General features: G+C 46.1%; 1 long non-coding RNA gene across 1 annotated transcript in view; it reads left to right on the top strand.

Annotated features, from left to right (window-relative positions):
- Positions 1-8971: 8971 nt before the first annotated feature.
- Positions 8972-22728, top strand: part of LOC139052543 (uncharacterized) — a 29493-nt gene continuing 15736 nt past the window's right edge. The window contains exons 1-2 of the long non-coding RNA XR_011509960.1: positions 8972-9111; positions 13692-13915. This is a non-coding gene — a long non-coding RNA (uncharacterized lncRNA). The remainder of the gene's footprint in view (positions 9112-13691; positions 13916-22728) is intronic.

Here is a 22728-nt window from a genome sequence, read left to right as displayed (position 1 = left end):
CATTTAAAGGATTTACTAGTGTCGGCAATGGCATAGATTCCACCTCTATAATCTCGCCGATGGCTTCGAAGCGTGGAATGCATGGCAAGGGTGAATGCCTAAAGGGCAACTTTGGCATTTTTTAAGCCATATTAGGATATTGTGATTTTCAAATGGCATTGACAGTCCTGTCGCTGGGAGGGTGGTTCAGATTGCTTAGAAACTCGTCAGTAATTTTAAATAACCAATAAATGAGGTACCAAAATTGAAATGGGTAGCGGCTTCGTGTGACGTCATGATGAGTTGACAACAGTTCCTACATTACCATAGTTTAAACACACAGTACACGTGGCACTAATGCCAAAAAGGCACAGCTGATGATGTCTCCTGATGACATGGGGAGCTTTTATAGCTCATTCGAACTAGACAGTGTTGATTTCAGTGACAGTATGAGCACTGAAGGGTCACCGTTTGCTTTTGACCAGCTGCCGGCATGTCAGGCAGCTGACGTGCCCAAGCCCAACGCATTTTGCTGTGGCAAGAGAAGCACCGGTTAGCACGTCTGTCAAAACGATGATTGCTGGCTCCCGTGTTGTAGAAGAAGGAGCCAGCTTCGTCGTTTCTGGGCAAAGTGGTGGTGTAGCCTCGCGTGTCGCAAACACAAGGTGGCCAGCAAGAAGTCATACATTCGTGGGCATGAGTCGGAAACACGCAACCAATCTTTAAAATTCATTTTCTGGAAACCTAAATCACTTGCGGCCGTATCATTTCGCACAAATAATCAAAGTGCAAAAGAGGATGTATATTTAAAATTTTGTGAAATGGACAGACAACCGATTTTTAAGGACCTAGTTTTTTTATGGTGCAACACAACGCTCACCCACAGTAGTGTTTAAATCTACAGCGGTTACTTCCATAGGCACGTGGATATTTAGTAAGCAGAATTTTTCGATCTGAGCAGCGTCCAAAAAAGTAGAGGAGTCCTTGCTCCAGCAACGCTGAGAAGTCAGAGTGATGTCGATAGCCATCTTGTAAGTTGTGAAAGCCGCCTATCATTCTGTCGCAGGAGTGAGTGTAACTGTGGTTAACTGCCTACATTTCGACCTTTTCAACCACTTTTGAAAATAAAAAGCTGGTGCAATAGCTTTGCGCTGTTGTACAGACATTTCTTATACAGCCTTACACTTTTTTTTTTTAAATTGCGATGAAGGCTTGCCCTTAAGGCATAATTCTTGGAGCGTATATGTGTATTATATGTGTGCTGTGAGGCCTGTGTTGTGTATGAATTGAAGCAGTGTGTTGTGAAATCTGTTGTCATGTATCCAGCGGTCATAGCTGGTTGTCACACTGTAGCGGAGGCCGGCTTGCAGTAGGAGACGCGAGCGTTCCGATTGTAAACCCGTACATGTCCATATTAGGTGGTATGCATCTGATTCCACCACAGGAACGGAGCAGTATGGACACGTAGCACCCAGTGGTAAATGCGACCAGTTCCACCTTGAGACAACAGCCGGTGTAAGGGCCACCCCGGCTTGAAGCCTCCTAAGCAAAACTTCCTCCGCCCTAGTAAGGTGAAGGGGGAGGGAGCAGACACACGGTGGGATAAGAGCGCGTGTGTCCTGCCGGAGAACATTTTTACGGGCTCGCAGCAAGTTACGGGGTTGGGGTGGGAGGGGAATAGGGGGAAGATCAGGATTAGGAGGGCAGTGTGCCTGCTGGTCAGCAGCAATGTTGTGAGGGTTCGCTGAATGGCCTTGAATCCAGTGTACCTTGACGCAAGTAGCTGTCTTACTATTCATAGTGTGTATTCTCTTGCAGATTTCCATCGCCTTATCAACCTTCTTGAGTTCCTGAATAGCCGCTAAAGAATCCGTGAAGATATCTAGATTCTTGATGGTAGGCAGCTTAGATGTCGCATCTTGCACAGCGTCGTGGATGGCTTGAAGTTCCATTACTAGGCGCTGGCTTCCGTAGATAAATAGCGCTGGTGGCCGCTGATGAAATTATGCGTAGTACTCAGGAATGATGTCCTTCCGCCGTCTGGGAGAATGGCAGCATCCGTATAGACTTTGCAGGTGTTAACGCATGATGCATCGACGATGTTGTGTTCATCAACAGTACCTGTTGTATCGCTGCGTCGTAACTTCGTTGGCTTATTAGTTGTGATGCTGGTGAATTCCCAGGGAGGCATTGGGTAGGGCTGATTGTCAATCCGAGAGCTGTGGTGAAAATGAGCATGCAACGCAGCGACAGCCGGAATAAGTTGCTTTTTTATTTCACGTGCTTTTTCACGTTGCAAAATTAGCTCTGCAATTGTGTTGAGCTGGGCATGTTCCTGTAAGGTTGGTATCGGAGTGATGCGGGGCAGAGCTCTGATTGTGCGCATAGCATCGCGATTAATCGTCTCCAACTGTGCCAGCTGTGCCAAAGTCAGCCGTTGAAATTGTGCTTGATATAAAATTCGTGGCTGCAAGACTGCACGCACCAACCGTCGAGCTACGTCAGTACGAGCTCCAGCTGCTTTTGCTGCAATGCGACGAATAAGGTGAAGTGTTTTTGTCGAACTCTGTCTGGTTTTACGGAGCCAGTGTGCACCACTGCCGGATTGGTGAATATCGAGGCCCAGTATGCGGACCTCAGAAGCCTCAGGGATTGTCAGTGCGCCGAGTCTAAATGTAAAGGGGTGCTGCGTGATTCTTGTGCGTCCTTTCTTGTTACACTTGTTACAACGCACCTGTGTACAACAAGCTTCCGGATATAATGGACCATATTTCAACCTTAGTTTGTTCTACCTATTTTATTAATGCAAAGTTCTTTTTAACGGACCACGCTACAATGGACTATCGGCTGCAGCGGATGAAATTAGCTGAAATTTTTTCAAAATTGGCCGTATATAAGATACTTTTGCCGTGTTGACACGGGCCAACAACTGACATGCGAGGGTCAGACGACAGTTGCGGCTCAATATCGGCCGGCGTTGCTGCGACCTGGTCGACGGAGTGGAAAGGGGGGGAGGGGTAAGCGTTATATTGCCCTGGTCGTTCTAGCGCTTAGGGCCCGAAAGCATTAGGTTCACTCAAATAGAGGATAAATAATGATTTGGCTTGGCTCCAAATAGGTGGCATTAAAGCGAAGAATGCGATGAGAGCTCTGAATCGGTGCTTCCGTTCTGCCCATGTGGACTTCGTCTGTGCCCGTGACTGTGAAAAAGTGATTGTGGCTGTTTGATGTCGTTAATTGTGAGAGCTTGTGGCGAAGTGATTGAGTGTGGCCGTAGTAGTTCTGCCCATGTAGTGTTTAGCGGACTTCACCTGTGCCTGTGACTGATCGTGTTGCCCAATAGCTTTGTGGAAAGTGACGTGGTTTATGTGGATGTCGTCGCAGCGTTTGCCAGCTCCTGGGTGGCGCCTGTGCCAGTTATTGATGGCGTTGCCCGGTAGCTTTGTGCAAGTTAATGTAACTTGTGTGGATTTCGTCGCTGCTTATGACAGTGCCTTAATTATAGGTGGTCACGCTGCTTTTAGAAGCGTGTACGAGCGTGAGAAACTTCACCGGTTTTTGTGTAAACAACGTAGACGTCTCAAAATGTTAGCTAGAAAATCAGCCAGCAGCAAGGCAAGTCTGCGTTTTGTGGTTTTGCGAGCTTATGCTCGTGCGAGCAGCAGAATGGCAAAAGGTCCGTTACATAATGTCAGTTCCATAAAATCAGCTTTGCCACAATACAGATATGTTATGCGGTGAAGCATACACAAGGAATTGCAGTATAGTATATGAAAAAGTGGCCCGGTTACTGTGCCGATTCTCTTCTTTATGGTCAAGGCCGTGCGCTTTTAAAAGGCGCAAACAAGGAAGAATCACGGTCGAAGCACATGGCACAAACCTCGCCAATACTTCAATTGGAAAAAAAAGGAAATGAATTGGAGTCGGTGATGCCAAAAAGAAAGCCTTGCCTTTTGTATCATCAAAGCAGTTCCAAGTATATTAAATCATATTCCAAGCTCCTGCCTTATTTATGATGGTTTAAAGTATATGCTTATATTGTGCACCAGCCTTAGCACCAATTCTAATGTACTTTAATGATGTAAGTTTAATAACACATGGCAAATGTATAATTTGTGTTGTATTTTGTTGTGCTGTTATAAGGTGCTGCTTTCACGTGGTAATGTGTACATTGGCTTGAAGAGTTGATGCATCCTCCTGATAGAACTCATTGAAAGGTGAACCACCTGTCAATCCATCGTCGTTCTTGCAGTTGTACACCATGCAGATTTCATAAACAGGGTGATAGTTATGAAAGAGTAGCTGAGAATTAACATATCCAGATGCATGCACAGGAGTGCGGGAGTCGACCATCTGTCTCTCTAACTCAGGTTGAATGTGGATACTTGAGTAACATGTAACACTTGTTGAGTGTCTCGTTAGTTTTATTGTTAGCTTAGTTTGTGTTTTTTTCCCCCATTTGTAGGTTTTGGTGCGTGTTGCTGTGTATGCGTATAATTGCTTCCAGATTGGCTTTCTTGTTGCTAATAAATTTAGAGAAGGCAGTGTTTTTCATTTTGTGCATCAGACAGCAAGTGAGCATGCTTCAAAGGATGTTGGATTTTGTTGCCATAAGCAACAAAAAGACATATAGGCTGCTTGCTGGAGGTACTCTTTATAGCATTAAGGATATTATCATGCTGATAACTCTGTGCACAATTATTAGAAAGATCACATGATGTCTGACATGTCTTCTTTCCACCGCGATATCTTGTCAGATGCATAACACGGGACAGACACCACAGATCTTGGCCAGCCATTCCCAATTGGGGTCTTCGCCTCCTACCACTGAGCAGACTGGTCCAAAAGACAAAACGTGCAACTTTTATCTGATTAAATGTAGTGTATGTTGCACAAAATTAGGAGACCGTGTCAGGTGTTATTGTCGACACAGATACACATCTGTGAGCCTCATAAACTAATGTCAAAAGAAAGAGAATAATACCCATGAAATACACTCTTGGTAGGACGGCAAGACCAGTCTCTTGCAGAGTTAAATGACAACCATGCTGCAGTATCATGATGTCAAGCTGAACAATAATTTACTCCAAGAATAGTTTTCTTCGTGCAACATTGCACTGATAATCTTGAAATACAATGCCCATTGCTAACAGAAGGCCTTCCAAATTAGCATGACAGGATGGCATATTTTAGGAAGCAAGAATGAATATGGAGCCGCTTAACTATGGAAGATGTGAATGCAACTCTGCAGAAGTTAGAAAAATTAACCAAATGGAATAGATTAAAAGTAAGTGGTTTAGAGACAAAAGGCCATTTTATTCCCTGCCAGAAAAGCAAGCAGAGGTTGAAAATGTATTCCACATACATACCTTCAAGGTACATGTACAAGGTCTGTCCTGAAAGTAATGCCAGTAAGGCCATTGAAGATCATTTATTGAATTTATTGTTGCAAAAAGTGTTTAAAAATCTTCAAAATACTCTCCTTTTGCGTCAATACATCGGCTCCAGCGAGACTTCCAGCTCTGGAATGCGTTGCGGTAGTCCTCCTCCGGAATGGCCTTTATTGCTGCGGTGCTAGCTGCTTTGATCACGTCCACTGTCCCAAAATGCTTGCCTTTCAGGGGTGTTTTGAGGCATGGAAAGAAAAAAAAGTCGCGGGGAGCCAAGTCCGGGCTGTATGGGGGCTGGGGCATTACTGGCACCCCTGCTTTACCAGGTAACCAGGTAGTCGGTGATGATGAAGGCACTGTGGGCCGGCACATTATCGTGGTGCAACTTCCTGTTGTCCGCGATGTCCGGCCCGATGCGTTGAACCCTGCGTTTCAGTCTTTTGAGGACTTCCACATAAAATTTGGCGTTCACAGTGGCTTCAGGTTCTACAAACTCGTGATGAACCAGTCCGTGGATGTAAAAAAAAAAGAACAAACGAGCATGATCTTGATTTTTGATTTGCTCATCCTGACTTTCTTCTGGCGAGGGGACGAGTGTGTGTGCCACTACGATGATTGCATTTTGGTCTCTGAGTTACATTCAAATACCCAAGTCTCGTCACCTGTAATAACGTTATCCAAAAATTTTCGAGCACGCTTGCACATGTCGATGTTTTCTTGGCACGTTTCAATGCAGCGCAACTTTTGGTTGTCAGTAAGCACTTTTGGAACCATTTTTGTGCACACCTTCCGCATGCTGAGATCATTTGTAACGATTTCATGAACTTGAGTTTTCGGAATGTTTAACTTGTAGGCCATAAACAAACACTTAATCGTCGGTCTGAGTTCAATGGTTCCCTCACTCACGTCACATTGTCAGCCGTGGTGGTCGTGAATGGCGTTCGGTGCATTCTTCATCATCAACCTCTTCCCGGCCAATAAAAAGGCCTTGTGCCACCGAAACACTTGCCGATCTGACAAGGCATGTTCTTTTTTGTAAGCAGTCTTGAGCATTGTAACAGTTTCCGCAGCGATCTTACAAAGTTTCGTGCAAAACTTGATCACAAATCTTTGTTCTAATGAGCACTGCATTTTCACTTGCACAAGAATAAAAAACAACTCTTATGGACAGGCCCATCTAACACTCTCAGATGCTCAGCGCACACTGAGCGATGGAGCGCTGCTTAGCTGGATTCCACCACTACCAGCTTCAACCGGTTAGACTGTGCTCTGACATACAGTCATGTCACAATAAATTCACTTTCAGGACAGACCCTGTATGTGGTGATGGACAAGCTTTTTAAATATAAATGTTGGGAACCTGAATTGAGGTTTGGAACATCTACAGTGCTCAAGGAATTAAATGCGACAGGGAGCATTTAGTAGAACCGTGCATATGTGCAAAGTACTCAAGAGTACCATGTCATGTCGCTAGGAATCTGGTCACCAAAGGTGACGTGGACTCCAATCTAAGTGTACGCGCCAAAATTCCGTTAATGTGTCACGAACTGCAGCCGATAGAAATGATATTAGTTAGGCCTAAATTGACGCGTTTCATTCCATGAGCACTGTACAGTAAAAATAAGATGTATAAAGTCAAAAATTAATTGCTTTAGTCAGAAATTGGTCAGTGGTGTCTGGCTTCTCTTGTTCCCTGGATGAAGAATACAAAGTATATATGTGTATATCACTGTGTACAATCAGGCATAAAATCATTGCATTCTACCTGTGCTAGCGTATGGGGCATAAACTTGGAGGTTTCTTGGAGACAAAGGGCAGTTTGTTGTCATGTCGGAAGGCATTTTTCCGGAGGAGGGTGTGTCAGCCACTGACAGAAATTTTAATGAAATTTATGCCAATTTAGCTAACATAAAATGTTGAGCGATACCATTCTGGTTGCAAATTTTCTGGGGCTTCTTGATTTCTATTTAAAGTCAATTTCGGTCTGGTGGGAAGGTAAAATATTTGTCCAGAATGCTGGCATCTGCATGAGTTCTTCTGTTGCACCAGTGCTCAGTAATATTTTTGCAAGTTACGTTGACCAGCAAATTAATCAAAACCTGAGTGGGCTTGCACTTAAAATTTTCAGATACGTGGATGATTATTTGTTTTTCATGAGCAAACGGTAACTTTCGCAGAGCTGTCATCGAAGTACTGCAGCTATTTAGAGAACAAGGGCAAGGTTTCAACTTCACTTTAGAAGTTCCAGAAAAAAATGTGTTGCAACATCTTATATCAGGCTTACTTTATGAGGGATCACGTATGCTGGGGATATCAGCCGAGAGCTTCAAAGTCCCATCTTGAATTTAGGTCTAGCCTTTCAAAACTAGTTATGTACAGTACATTATTGCAACTCACGCAATTAGAGATGCCCTAACCAAGATGTATTCTCACCTTATTCTTGAAAGTGTAAATAATCTGGTGACAAGGCTTGATGAGGCAGATTATCCAGTTTCATTGTTTTTTTTATCTTCCAACAAGTTAATTAAGGAATTCAAAGTGCAACCACGGACCTCAGAAAGACGAATACCACAAACTGAAAGAACATGTTCTTGATTTCATGAGTACACAAAGAGAAGCAGGAACTTCCGTAACACTGTTATTATACAGGTGAAGGCGAAGGAGATTGCAGCCTTTTGAAGCTTTGCTTAGAACAACTTAAGACATTCAAACTTTTGTCAGCTTTCACATGCCTACATCGCTTAGTCGGGTATTGAATTGGGTCATGATGTCATGGCAGGAAGTTCTGGCAGATCTCGTCATGCGAGCACTGCACAAATGCAACAGCTCGAACATGAATTTTTTCCTTAGGTGTAGAGTTATACATGTTTGTTTAGTTTCTAAGCTTTTATATTTTGCAGTTTAACCTATGGCAATTATTGTGTACAGAAATAGGGTAAGTATTCACAAAGAAAGCTTCTACATCCAACTCTTTCTGGGAGCGTCTTTAACTGTGGCCTTCACTACAATGCGCAAATGCTTTTCTTTGCAATGTGAAGGATGCGTTTTCGTCAGTGTTAGAGGTGTTATCTCACGTATTTGTTCCAAAATGTGTGAATGACATGTTTGTTTGTTGTTTTCAAGCAAAGGCCATGTTTCAGCAGAAAGATTACTCTTCCCTACTGTAACATGTTTTTTGGTGGGAGGCTTCTTGTGTGGGACTGCACGTGGTAGGAACCATAAGGGCTATTATGGCGTCTTCTACGTACACAAAAAAGAGGTCAGTTCATCTCTCCAGTTGTCTAGTAATACGGTCTCGATAGATTGACGGCCTCAGTTTGTGATGCTGATAAATTATTCTGAGGTATATGACCATTGATCAGTACCACTGAATTGCACAGTGGTCTGATGTGGAGGCTATGCATCTTTCTGTAAAACTGAACAACTTTCATACAATAGTTTTTGTTTCCTGGCAAAGGCTATGCTGCAGATAACCTATTCAGAGCCACGTGCGCCTCTCTGCGCATGCGTCGATGGTCCCCCTTCTTTCTCTCTTTTCTCTTCTATATATATTTCCGAGCTGGAAATAAAGCGTTGTCTTTTTGCTTTGCAAATCGGCCTGGATTTCATCGCGTCGCTGCCGACCTTTGGCCGGTAGAACGTAACAGGGGCGACGAGGATTCTGCTGCAGCAAGGAAGCCAAGCAGAAGGAACCCACCACCTACCATGGCACACAGGCTACGGGAATTTGAAAACGAAAAAGGTAAGTGGCAGGCGTACCTAGTCAAGGTCGAAGCCTATTTCGAAGCGAATGATGTGAAGGACGATGCTAAGCAAAGAGCCCTGCCGGTAGCTGCGCTTGGAACAAGGACAATAGAAATTTTGAACGGAAAGGTAGCCCCGCGAAAGCCTAACGCCCTGACCTACAAAGAAGTTGTGCAGACGTTAAACAGCTACTACAACCCGGTACCGAATGAAGTTTCTGAAAGTTTCAAGTTCTTCCATCGCTGCCAGCAAGAAGGGGAATCTGTACATGCATTCATAGTGGCAATACGGCAGATGGCACACAACTGCAATTTTGGAACTATGCTGGACAGAATAATAAGGGACCGTATTGTGTGCGGCATCAGATCCAAGAATGTGTAGAAGCAGCTGCTAGCGAAGAAAGATCTGAATCTTGAAGAAGTCGAGGCTCTTGCCCTTGCCGCAGAGAGTGCTGAACGCGATTCGCAAGGTATTGTTACGGACAAAGAACATGCAAGATTGCTAAAGCTCTCTGGTCAATACGAATCGCGCGCGAAGTCGCAAGGTGTGCAACAATGCAAATGTTGCGGTAAGCGTGGTCACAAGACCAATGCTTGTCGACTAATCAAGCGCAAATGTTACAAGTGTGCACAGCCAGGGCATTTAGCAAGAATGTGTGCGGCAAATGAAACAAGCAAAATGCTGGCAGTAACTATTCAGGCATCGGAAACCGGAGAGAGTGATAGCAGCACGTCACAAATCTGGTCCTAGACCACCACACGCTCTCTCATACCGCCCGTCAGGAAATCGTTTGTGTGGAATGGCATCGAAATAATGATGGACATCGATACTGGCTCCCTTGTTGGTGTCATCCCCAAGAGCATTTACAAATTGCACTCTCCCCGATGGCCGCAGCTACAAAAGGCGGAAGTACAGCTTTCATGCTATCTTGGAAAGTTGCCGCTTCCGGGGTGCACTGACAATGCCAGTTTCTTATGAAGGTACAACAGTGCAGTGCAGTCTGTCAGTTTTAGACTGCAATGGCCCCAGTCTATGCGGTCGGGACCTGCTGAAAAAATTAACAGACGAACGCATTCAGGTGCTGAGCGTGTATTCGACGGCTCCTGTGCCAAAACAAGCCTTGGAGGACGTGCCGACGCTGCTCCAGCAACACTCCGACCTTTTCGCTGAAGGCGCTGGTCTCATGAAAGGCCCGCCAGCCCGACTGCACATCAAGGCCGGAGCAAACCCCAAGTTCTTCAAGGCAAGGAAAATTCCTTTTGCACTTCGTGATAAAGTGTCTAAGGAGCTTGACAGATTAGTGTCAGGTGGTATAACATCTCCAGTCCCTCATACCGAATTGGCAACGCCCATCGTGCCAGTTTTGAAGAAGGACGGAACAGTGCACATTTGCGGGGACTTCAAGGTTACACTAAACCCTGTGTGCGATGTTGAGCAGTACCCCTTGCCTGTCATAGACAATATTTTTGCAAACCTGTGTGGAGGAAAAAAATTCAGTATTTTAGACCTTCGCGATGCTTACAATCAGGTCGAGCTAGATGAAGACTCGCGGAAATTAGCAGTGATAAACACACAAAAGGGGCTCTTTTGCTACAACAGGTTACCGTTTGGCATCGCTTCAGCTCCAGCGATATTCCAACGGAAAATGAAATCTGTGCTGCAAGGACTAAAAGGAACCCAGTTTTGTCTAGACGACGTCCTGATAGCCGAGAGCAGTGATGCTGAAAACGTAAACCTGCAAGCTGTGCTACAGCGTTTCCATGAGAACGGTATCAAGCTTCGTTCCGACAAGTGCAAGTTTGGTGAACAATCAGTGACATATCTTGGCCATCGTATCGATGCTGAAGGGCTACACCCACTCGAGAAGCACGTGGATGCAATCAGGCTAGCCCCTTCACCGCGAAATGTTGCTGAGTTGCGATCTTTTGTGGGAACGGTTACATTTTACAATAAGTTTTTGCCAAATCTTTCCACTGTACTTGCACCCTTGTACAGCCTTCTTGAAAAAGGTGCAAAATGGGTTTCGCACGAAAAAAAAGATGTGGCATTTCAGAAGGCCAAGGATGCTTTGTGTTCAGCCCCAGTGCTAACGTACTTTAATCCGCAGCTGGAGTTGATGTTGGAATGCGACGCGTCGCCTTACGGTGTCGGTGCTGCCCTTTTCCATCGAATAAATGGTGAAGACAGGCCAATTGGTTTCCGATCACGAATGCTCACCTCAGCAGAGAGAAAATACTCCCAAACTGAGCGCGAAGCTTTAGCCCTGGTATTTGGCGTGACACGGTTCTGCGATTACCTGTTGGGACAGGAGTTCATGCTTGTAACGGACCACCGCCTCTTGTTGGGCCTTCTCAGACAGGATCGTCAAACTTCTGTCATGGCTGCTGCCCGAATTCAGCGCTGGGCGCTTTTGCTCGGGGCATACCAGTACAAGCAGATCTGTAAACCTGGCAAACAGATGCTAATTTCTGACGTTCTAAGCCGCTTGCCTCAATCGCTGCAGGAGCCGCTAGCGGAAACCGAAGATCTGTCAGAGATGGTGCTTATCATAGACGAATGGGACCAGCCAGCGGTTTCCCACCAAGAGATTCAAGCGCTCGCAGCAGCTGACGGTTTTTTGCAAATGATATGCAGGTACGTGACTGAAGGGTGGCTCTCCGTCGTAGAAGATGACAGCAGAGAAATGGTGGAATTCTGGAAAAGGCGACACGAGTTGTCTGTAGAGAAGGGGCTGTTGTACTGGGGCCATCGTGTGGTGATACCAAGTGAGGCGCGTGAGAAACTGTTGAAGATGCTGCACGAGTCTCATCAGGGGGCATCTACCATGAAGACAAGGGCGAGGGCTAGATTTTGGTGGCCAGGTCTAGATCGAGACATTTGTAGAATGGTCTCAGACTGTCGAAGCTGCGTGCAGGCTCTGCCCATGCCACCTGCACGGAACCCCGTTAGCTGGCCGATTTCGTGAGAGAGGTGGTCACGGCTGCATGCCGACTACGCAGGGCCCATTGCAAACAAGATGTTGGTAATCGACGATGCACACAGCCATTGGATAGAAGCCATTCCAGTATCTCGAGCTACCGCTAATGCAACTGCCGATTGCATGCGAACCATGTTTAGCAGGTTTGGGTTGCCCCGCACCATAGTTACGGATAACGGTATGCCCTTTACCGGTTCAGAATTTGCTGTATTTGTGCAGAAAAATGGAATTGAGCATATTCGCACCCCGCTTTATCACCCTCAAAGCAATGGTCTCACCGAACGGGCCATGAGGACTATCAAGGAGGGCTTGAAGAGAATGCCTGGTGTGGAGTTAGAAACTGATTTGGCTAGAATTCTTTGTAACTACAGAAATTCGCAACAGGCTTCAGGGTTTTCACCGTCTGAACTTCTTGGGTACCGTTTGCGTTCAAGACTAGATATGTGTCTTCCTCCCAGGAGCCGCAAAAAGCCCAAGAATCCAGCGGCTGATTCCGCCAGTTGGTACTTCGCCCCTGGAGATGCTGTCTATGTGCGCAACTACGGCATAGGAGAATAGTGGACACCAGGCAAAGTAAAATCGACGAGTGGTGCCTGTTTAGTCACTGTGGCTACTGAGGATGGTGTCGTTCAACGCCATGTCGACCAGATCCGGAAACGTTCATCAGACACAGACGGAAGCATAGAAATATCAAGTCCCGAGGAATCGCCTCCGACGACCTTAGGGGCACCGAAATACGAGGCTCAAGACCTTCCCGAAGGGCCTGTTCCTGACCTACGTCAGTCCACAAGAACCAGAAAGCCAGTGGAGCGCTACGGCTACTAGGGGAAAGGAATGCTGTAGAGATAACCTATTCGGAGCCACGTGCGCCTCTCCGCGAATGCGTTGATGGTCCCTCTTTCCTTCTTTCTCTCTTTTCTCTCCTATATATATTTCCGAGCTGGAAATATAGTGTCATCCTTTTGTTCTGCGAATCGGCCTGGATTTCATTGCGTAGCTGCCGGCTTTTGGCCGATAGAACATAACAGACTACTTCTTATCTTCTGAGTCCACTCGCGTTATTATTCGAACGCGTAGCACCCCACAAAAATTTCAAAAATATCTTGTCTCTAAAAGGTTAACATGCAATCATACCCAGATCCGAAGAGACCGCGTAGCCTGATCGAATGGGCATGGGAGACAGCCATGGCCTGCGGCTACCTCGAATAAGGAGGATACTAACCTAGGGTGCAAACTGTGCTGAGTTGATCGTTATGTCTTTCTGTCTGTCTGCGATGAAAGCGCTTCGTTGTTCAATCTCCCTTGAAAGGTGCGGCTCGTTCCACAGTCTTTTCTATGTTTCAGACTCCTGATTTTTACTGGTTTCTGGAAGAATGGTTTATATTGAAGGTCTGTGTTTGAACATGTTGCATAACTTTAATAATTCATATATGACCACAAAGAAACTGCTTACTCCAAGCGGAAAAGAACCCCCCAAACGACAGCAGGCTGAAAGCAATCACTGTCGTTGTGTATTGAATGTGCATTTTTTTTATCTAAAAACTCGGTTCAGCGACAATCACTATACAAGAACATGTGCTGCATTTTGCGACTGCTCGCAGGAGTTGGAGCAATACAGCACCGCTCCTTTGAGCCGGTGGCAAGGACCACCCATGGGTTCAGCTCAGGTATCGCGTGGAAGAGGGTCTAGCCAAGGTTTCGAGCGCGTGTTTCAAGGTTCTACGCAGCGCCCAGTGTCCAATGGCTGCTGCAAGGACGGCGAGGGTTTCCAAATGTTTGGACCTAGCACTTGACGCCCGCCTCAGCGCACTCGACGATGCATCAGGTACTGACAGTTTATTGCTAAAGCAACGTGGGCACGCGGGCAATTGCTGTAGCCAGGCAATATGGCTGGATTAGAAATGAGCAGTAATGTGATGCGTAAAAACATGCTGTTGATGTGCTACTTACCACATTTTAAAGTAAAGTAAGCTATGCATTCTTTTCATTTCGTGCTCGTAGGTTTAGTACGATGAAGGGTACGGACCCTTCATTCTACTATAATAATAACCCAATTTAGTGACGGTCCACAAAGACATGAACGAGCAAGAAGTTTTAATGGCGGCGGCTACTTCCCGAGGGCCATTGCAGTGTGCTTTTAAATTCTACTCATAGTCGGGAACCAACACAAATTTGTATAAAGTACTGCATTGCATGAAATGAAATGAAATTGAAAGTGAAGCTGGCACGGCTGCATGCTGTAACAGGAGCAGTTGATCAAATATACTTCCTACTGAGCTAGTCAGTTCTTTTCGTGGATCGCACCTAGGCACAAACCAGACGCACGCGAATAATAAAGATGAAGATGTATGAACCTGTCTTATCCATCTACTTTGTGCGTGACAGTACTATCAACTAAGAAATCTGCAAATACCACAAGAGCAAGTTGAACATATCAAGCAGTTAGGTCACCAGACTTGCCTCCACCATATTCTCACATCATGGCTGCAAACAGAACAACAAAACAAAACAAGCAATGGCCCAGCTAAGAACCTGGTCGAGACAAGAGCTGCTGTATCAGTTTTGATCACGTTGTGACAGTGACAATAGTTCGCCTTGCAGAACCTGCACCCACTTGTGTATACCGACATCCATAGGAACGGCAGGAGGGTTTAGGCACGAGAAAGGCTACAACAAAGGCATACAGGCAAAAACCAAAGAGCCTACACACCAAGCGACACATTACCTCTGCAAAAACATTGAATTATGGGATGCCATGACAACAGAAGGCAAAAGTTTAGCTGCTCTGCGAAGCTATTATAGTCCTACAGCACATAACCAATCGTCAGTTGCCGCCATTACTTCCTCGGGGATTGAGCAAAACTAAGATTGAAAAAAAAAGGAGAAATTGAAGTAGTCGCTTTCTTGCTAATTGTAGTGAAAAATGACCTTATGGTAGCATCTGATAGTATGTACGTCAGACTTTTTTGTTTGAACTGACGTCTAGCCTTTAAAAAAAAGGTTATATTGGTGAGAACTGAAATCTGCATATTTTTGTGTGCTGTCAACGAGCAAAGAACCTGCAGTGGATGCGTCCTGATAATTGTGTCCTGAATTGCGAATGATAATTGTGATGCATTCTGAAATAGATGCCACACCACGTACAATCTCTGTAATAAACTCCTCTTATTCATTTTTTTCCGCTGCGTTAGCGTTTGCAGTGTGTTATCAAAGCTTATGTACCTCAAATACATATCATGCCAAGATAATTGCTTCACTTGCAAGAGGAGGCCCACCTGGGATCAAAATAGCAGCCACTCCCTTTTGGACGAACCATAAACAAACAAAAATCTCATTAGATAACCCAATGACAGTCAATCTAGACTGAATGCTGCAGAAGGCAGAAAAAAAAAAGCTCGCCGCGATCGGCAGAACCAGCAATAGAACCTACTTTCCAAGAACTACCTTGCGATGCACTCAATGTCGTCCTCACCCGATAATGGATCGGCTGACTTGGAACGACATGATGTGTCGAGGGGCAAAAACAAGGACATAAAAAGAAACAAAATGCCTACACAAGTGTTTGTGTCTGTACTTAGTGTGCTCATGTGGTCCTTGTTCTTGCTGCGCTACACTTCATGCCATTGCATGATGATCAACCACAAGCCCACAAGACCACCCTCACCGAGGGATGTGTAGTTTTATATAGATGCACTGACGCAACTACTTGCAGAATGTGAGTTTGTGGTGTCAAATCCGATATTAATTTGCCAAGAACAAAAAAAGCAAGATGGCGCAGCGATAAAAGCAAGTAGCGTCCAATGGCACATTGCTGTTATGGGCACGGGCTCAAACCCTCGTACCATGGTGAAGCAGACTTCAAGGATGCGGCCATTATAATCAGTGTAAAGGTACGCGATGGCGTGACGTCATGTGCGCGATGTAATACAGTCAACTCCCGATAATTCTAAGCCGCTTAATTGGAATTTTCGGTTAACTAGAAGTGAAGTGCTGGTCCCGTCAGTTTTGCATGTAATCCTATAGAAGAAATTGCTCGATAATTCGAAGTCCTCATCCAGTAATATTGTTTAATTGGAAGTTAATTTTTAGCTGGGATCCTCGAGGTGACCGTCATTCTTTGGTTGAATGTGCAATTTTTCAAGTGTTGCAACAGTTCCGTGCTCCGCGTTGGTGTCATCGCCACCGCAGCCGCCCGCAACGCCATCCATCTTGGAGCGGCGCGATTATTCATTGCTACGGCTGCCGTGGCCTCCGTGATCACCTCCGGCGGGAGGCGAAGCGGCTCCCGCCGGAGGCCACGCGCGGCTGCCGCGCGTGGCCGGAGCTGATCGCGGAGGCCACGCGGGTGCCATAGGTGCACGCAGCGCTGCATACTGGCAGTGGCGAGATTGTGCGAGATTAGTCTTGCAGCGTGCGCAGCGTATGTCGAGGCGTGTGTTGGTCCAGCACCTTTGTGCGGGTAGCTCGTAGGCTAGGTTGTTCCATGGGTGATTCGGAATTGACTGTACCTAGTCGCGCAGTTTATAGCCATGGCAAACCGTGGCTTTTATCGCACGCTCGACCTGGCAACGAAAGTCGAGGTTTTGAAGGAAGTTGAGAAGGGTGGTGCCGCCAAACAAGACATAGCGCGGAAGTACGGGATCAAGCCGAACACGCTCTCAAACTACAACAAGACCAAGCGCACAATAATGGATGCATTTGAGAACGACAAGTTCAAGACTTCTCGGAAGCGAATGTACACCGGCGCTTACACAGAGTTGGAGAAGGCTCTGCTGGTTTGGATTAGGGAGGCCAGGAGCAACAAACTTCCTCTCAGCGGAGACATAGTTGCAATGAAAGCCCGAACGCTTTCAGCAATGTTGGGGATCGATGACTTCATTTCGTCAGATGGATGGCTGACGCGCTTTAAAGATCGCCATGACCTGGTTTTCAAGAGCGTGTGTGGTGAAAAGGCGTCCGTTAACCAGGAAACATGCGCCACGTGGAAGGACGGAAAGCTGCGTGAATATCTCGCTGAATACAGACCGGAAGACATCTTCAATGCCGATGAGACTGCACTCTTCTATCCGCTTCTACCAGAGAAGACCCTGACATTCAAGGACGACGAATGTGCCGGGGGCAAACGCAGCAAGGAGAGAGTGTCGGTGCTGATCGCGGTAAACATGACTGGCACGGAACGATGTCGGTTACTTGTGATGGGGAAAGCCACGAAGCCGAGATGTTTTAAAGGCGTGAAGACGCTGCCTGTGGACTATGAGGCGAACAAAAAAGCGTGGATGACGGCCGAAATCTTCAAGAGCTGGATAAGCAAATTGGACCGCAAGTTTGCTGCTTCGAACCGCAAGGTGTTGTTCCTTGTCGATCACTGCAGTGCTCACATGAATGTACCAGCCTTGAGTGCAATACGCCTCGCATTTTTGCCTGCAAACACAACGGCTGTTTTGCAACCAATAGACCAAGGCATCATCAAGAATGTTAAAGTCCTGTACAGGCGGCACCTCTTCAAGCGCATGATTTTGGGTATGGATAGCTCCACAATGTACGAGGTGAGCCTGCTTAGTGCCATCCACATGTTGGCGCGAGCATGGGATTGTGTGAAGCAAGAAACAATCGCAAACTGCTTCAGGGCTTGCGGTTTTGTGGCAGCTTCTTCAGAGGATGCCTCTGAAATTTCAGCGGAGGAAGCGTCAACAAGCGAGCTTGACGGCACTGATTTTGGTGATGCTCTCGGGGACGTCAATTTTGAAGATTATGTCACCGTAGACAAAGCGGTCGAAACGTGCGGTGCGCTGACGGAGAGCGAAATTGTAGAGATTATTCGGTACCAGGAAGCGACGATGACGTTGAAGGCGAGCCGCGACCTAAGGCTGCCGATGTAGCTGCGGACCTTGCTCTCGCGGAGCGCTTCTTTGCCGCTGAAGGTAATGCGGAAGAAGCGTTCCGCCACATCTACAGCCTGCAGAACTTGCTTTCAGCAGCGCGATTCAGCAAGAAGAAGCAAAGCAAGATGACCGACTATTTTCTTAGAGAAAATACTCGATTTCGCCACAAATAAAATGCTGTTTTTTGTTTTGTGCTTAATTGGAAGTTCGTTTAATTCGAAGTTTTTTGCGCTCCCCGTGAACTTCGCATTAACGGGAGTCGACTGTAATTGCTTTACACTGCACTGAGTGAACTTGCACAATACATTTTGGTGCCACCGTTAGACTGCGCTGACAGTAGTGAATACGATGGTCTCCCGTGTTCATGCTAGAGAAAATCCGAGGCCACCTGAGTTCTTCTTATGAGTTGTGAATGCGAAAGCGTTAATGTTCACTTGAACAGCACTGAGCATATGAACTGTTGATGGGCAAGCGAGCGCGTCGAGACACTTTGCCAACGCCTCCAAGGTAGCACAAGGCCGGCGTTCTTTGATCCGAGACATCATGCTACATTGCCTGACTGCCATAGAATCTATGGGGGCACTGCGGAATATGCCTCGGTGATTTTCACGTCACCGCTTTCGTTATGCTCGCCTTGGAAGCGAAAATTTCGGTCCAAGTAGAATTATGTCATGAAGCAGGGTGCACAGGCCTGCTGTCTACGAGGCGCTGGTTTAGTCCTTTGTTGAAGACACCCGGCTTCTGAGCGTGGTGTCGAGGTTCGAAACTTACTATCGCGAACGTTTTCCTGTCGAATTTATTATGTTATTTCGTAGCTCATTATTTTATAGGGATTACCAAACTGCAGTTAGAATGCCTGTGATAGAGTGCGCCGACAAGTAAATTTGGAAAACAGGGTGTTACAACTATCATGCATCACGTTTTAAAATAAGATGAGGCATTCTGTGCTAACCTAACCAAGTGCGTATTTTTCACACACGAGTATTGTAGCCGCCAGTTTTTTTCTTGATGTCATTATTCATTATTTAATTGCAATTAGCTGGTTTCTAATTATGCTCCTAATGGCGTACTGTCAGTGAATAATTTTTAGAAAAGTGAAAGGAACCTGAGTCTGGCATGTTTTCAGCGAGGTACTTTTTGCCCGTTCATGTGCTTCGGCTGATAAACAAAGCTCGGGAAAAATGAAAAACCACGTGGCTGACGGTCTGCGCTTATCAGAATGCAGCCCCCACAAAAAATGCTCCACGGAAGTTAGTGGCTGCATTCTTTCTACGACACGTCAACCTCCAGTTTCCGGCACTCTTATCAACACCGAAGCACGGTGCTGTCGCGGGCGGGGCGTGCCAGATAGAGCTCCAGCTCCACCACTAACTGCTATGGAGCTTGTTTGAGGGCTACAGATGTAGAAAAGGAAAAAAAAATGGACAAACCGAAAAAAAAATATTGGTTTCCAATTTAGGCTGTGAAAGCAGTTGGACAATGAAGCTGCAAAACCGACAACTAGTACGATTACCCATTGCGACATAGCTTGAAATTATTCGCTGTTGACATTCACATGCACTTTACCTATTCATTAGCGACATGGCTTGCGTCGTTACTTCGTGCACCTGCAAAGAGTGGGCCAGAGACAATGTGAGTGCACTTAACCGTACTTTCACTGTGCCTCGTATGCACGTTGCTCTTCAAGAGTCCTCACTATACGTTGCCTTCCGGTGGCACTGTCACAAAACAAATCAATTGTTAGGAGTTTTTTTTTTCCTTTACATACAACGGTGTAGTTACGTCGCTCCCTGGTTCGTATGCTACACTAGCCACATCCCGGCAACTGCAGCATATGCAACCGTAATCCTTACCGGAAAATGCTCGCGGAGTAAGCTGGGCGCGAAAGCGAGCTTTTCTGGTTCTTTTTTTCTATCTTTCCCCGCTGTCATATTATCATATGTTACTATATCATATGATTATCGTCATCTCTCTCTCTCTCTCTCTCTCTCTATATATATATATATATATATATAATATCTTGTTATCATATTGCCTAGTGTCCTAGCTATATAAAATACGCACACACACACACACACTCTAACACACGAAGACTTCCCATCACCAAACTTTCTTAATCTGTATTGAGAACTTTCCTTTTGTGCGCCTCCATTGTTAGTCGTTTCTCTGCTTTTGTCACACTAATCGTTCAGTCACCTCTTACTAATCTCTATATAACAGATATGTTCCCTTTCCCCTTGCTCTCGCTGAACCCAATGGATTCAACGCTGAACCCAGTGCCTGCCATCCATGAGAATGTATCGGACTCTCTGACTTCACGCTTGACGTTCTTTGCTGCCACATTGTTCACCATACCAGTCGTATACTTGCTGGTAAGCTTCCTAGTTCTTTTCCTCCACTGTGGATCAATGTTTTACTGCACAAATATCTGAACACTCTGACGTAATAGGTCTGGAAACTTGCAAGTCCTGGACCAGGACGAATTTTTCTTCAACCGTGGCGCTTTTCTTTCGAGGAACCGGTATGGATTTCCTTTGTAGCAATTGCTATGGTTGAGTGGATGTCTCATTTTCACTTTATTGATTACTTCTCTCCCCCTTGCGGGTTTCCGCAGGTCTATTACTTCAAACTCTTGCCTTTACTTATAGAATTGTTGATATATTCTACTTTGCCCTGCCATCTACTAGCAGCCTGGCTAGCTGAGAAGGTAGGTGGCTGCCCCGGAAAGGTGGTGGTCCCGGGTTCAAGTCCCGGACCAGGACGAATTTCTCTTCAACTGCAAGGCTTTTCTTTCGACGAACCCGTATGGGTTTCCTTTGTAGCATTTGCTGTGATTGGGGGGATGTCTTATTTCACCTTTATTAATCTGGACACTCTACCACCCCGTTTGCTTTCTTCCATATTCATCAGTCGTTCTTCACATTGAATTTCAATCTGAGCTTTTTCGCTTCAAAACTTGTCGAGCCCATATCACCCTGCACACTTTCATTTGTAGTCTACCCGCGAGCGCCCAGTGCGAGGCATCCCACTCGTTCTTGGTCTCCATCGAGTCCTGATTGTACCCTCCGACTTCAAGCAAGCAACTGCATTTCCAAATCTAAGTCCTGGAGCAATTACACATATCCACATACCCAAGGGTATGTGGAAAGTTTTTCGCACAGCACAAATTTGAAATCGCGCTGGCTATGTTTGAGAGAGGTTATTATTGATGCCAAATCTGAATCGCACCGTTGAGAGTTAGGTCCTGAGGTGCGAACTCGATTCACCCTTCTTGGGCTTGAGGTGAGCTCTCCTTGTATGGGTTTTGCAACAGTGCATCGGAAAGCTGGTTTAGCGTCGCAACCGGATGTTTTACGTCGTAGGCGTAATCTTGCAGTCGGATCACCCAGCGGGCAAACCTGTATTTCAGGTACTATTTGCAAAACATCCATGCCTGGCAATGTTGCCCATCATGACAGGGAACTTGGGTGTGTAGTGCCGGAACTTCTCGTGAACGCTACAGACAACGGCCAAGCCCTCCAGCTCGTTCGAGAGGTAATGGCGATCCGTATATCATAGTTTAGGGATGGCGTAGGCCACAAGCTGCTTAGCCCTGTCTGAATCGCGCTCAACGAGAACTAGTACTCCTAGGCCGACCTGACTGCCATCAGGTTGTGCCTGTGTCTCTTACAGGTCCTCGAAATTGTGTGAGCCTGTGCTGGAGGGCTTAAAATGCGATGTCTTGTGAGGGCACCCATCAAAAACTCGAGGCTTTCTTAAACATATTCCTGAATGGAGCTCCTGTTGATGTGAAGCTTGGAACAAACTTCAGCAGGCATGAGGCAAGGCCCAGAAATTTCTGTGGCTGCTTCAAACACGTCAGAGTAGGAAAGCTGGCTACCGCTTCAACCCTTTCGGGTAAAGTTTCACTGCGGTCATGTTGTTCAAAAGAAATTGGCATTTTTCTCTTAGTATACAGAACCCTGCATCAAAAAGTTGTGGAAATTCGTACACATTCCAAAGACTTCTTCTTCTGTTGTGCCCACAACTACTATGTCGCCGAAGAACCGGACACAAGCATGGTCTTTCAATGTGCCGAGAACAATATTCATGGCACGCCGAAATGCATTGGTGCTTTTTTCAGCCTGAAAGACATGCGGTTAAACTCGTGAAGGCTGGAAGGTGTCCGTAATGCTGTGTTATTCTTGCCTTCCACAGTAACGTTGATTTAGTAGTGCCCCGCACGAAGATCAAGTGATGAATAGAATCTAGAGTTTCGCAAGTTGTCAGTGGCGTCGTCGGTGCGGATACGTGGGTAGGAATCGGGTGTTATGCTTGCCTAACTCTCGCTAATGGACACAGAACCTGAGACTGCCGTTCTTCGTAGCAGAGACGACAGGTGCGGCAAAGGGGCTAGAAGATAATTTGATGAAGCTGGCGGCCAGAATTTCCTGCCCTAGTTAAAAAATGATGGTACGTTCCCGATCGGTGTAACATAGCAATGGTTTGTACATGGTTGCATAGTCATCTGTACGAATGCGATGTTCCAGTAAGTTAGTGCCTGGTAACTACAATTTTCTGTCTGCGAAAATTGCTCAATAGCTTTCGAGCCCTGTGAAATCTGTTATACGTCCATCAGGCTCGACTCTAGCGACTGCAGTATCTCTTGTAGTCGAGGCTATTGGGTGGAGGACTACAACGCCCTCGGTGACGAGGGATACGTCAATGGACATAAGGTAGTCGGTTCCCAGCTTCAGATTGGCTCGTAATTCTTTGA

Source organism: Dermacentor albipictus, unplaced genomic scaffold (genome assembly GCF_038994185.2).
Source record: "Dermacentor albipictus isolate Rhodes 1998 colony unplaced genomic scaffold, USDA_Dalb.pri_finalv2 scaffold_26, whole genome shotgun sequence".
Lineage (NCBI taxonomy): Eukaryota > Metazoa > Arthropoda > Arachnida > Ixodida > Ixodidae > Dermacentor > Dermacentor albipictus.
This window is presented reverse-complemented; position numbering and strand designations above follow the sequence as displayed.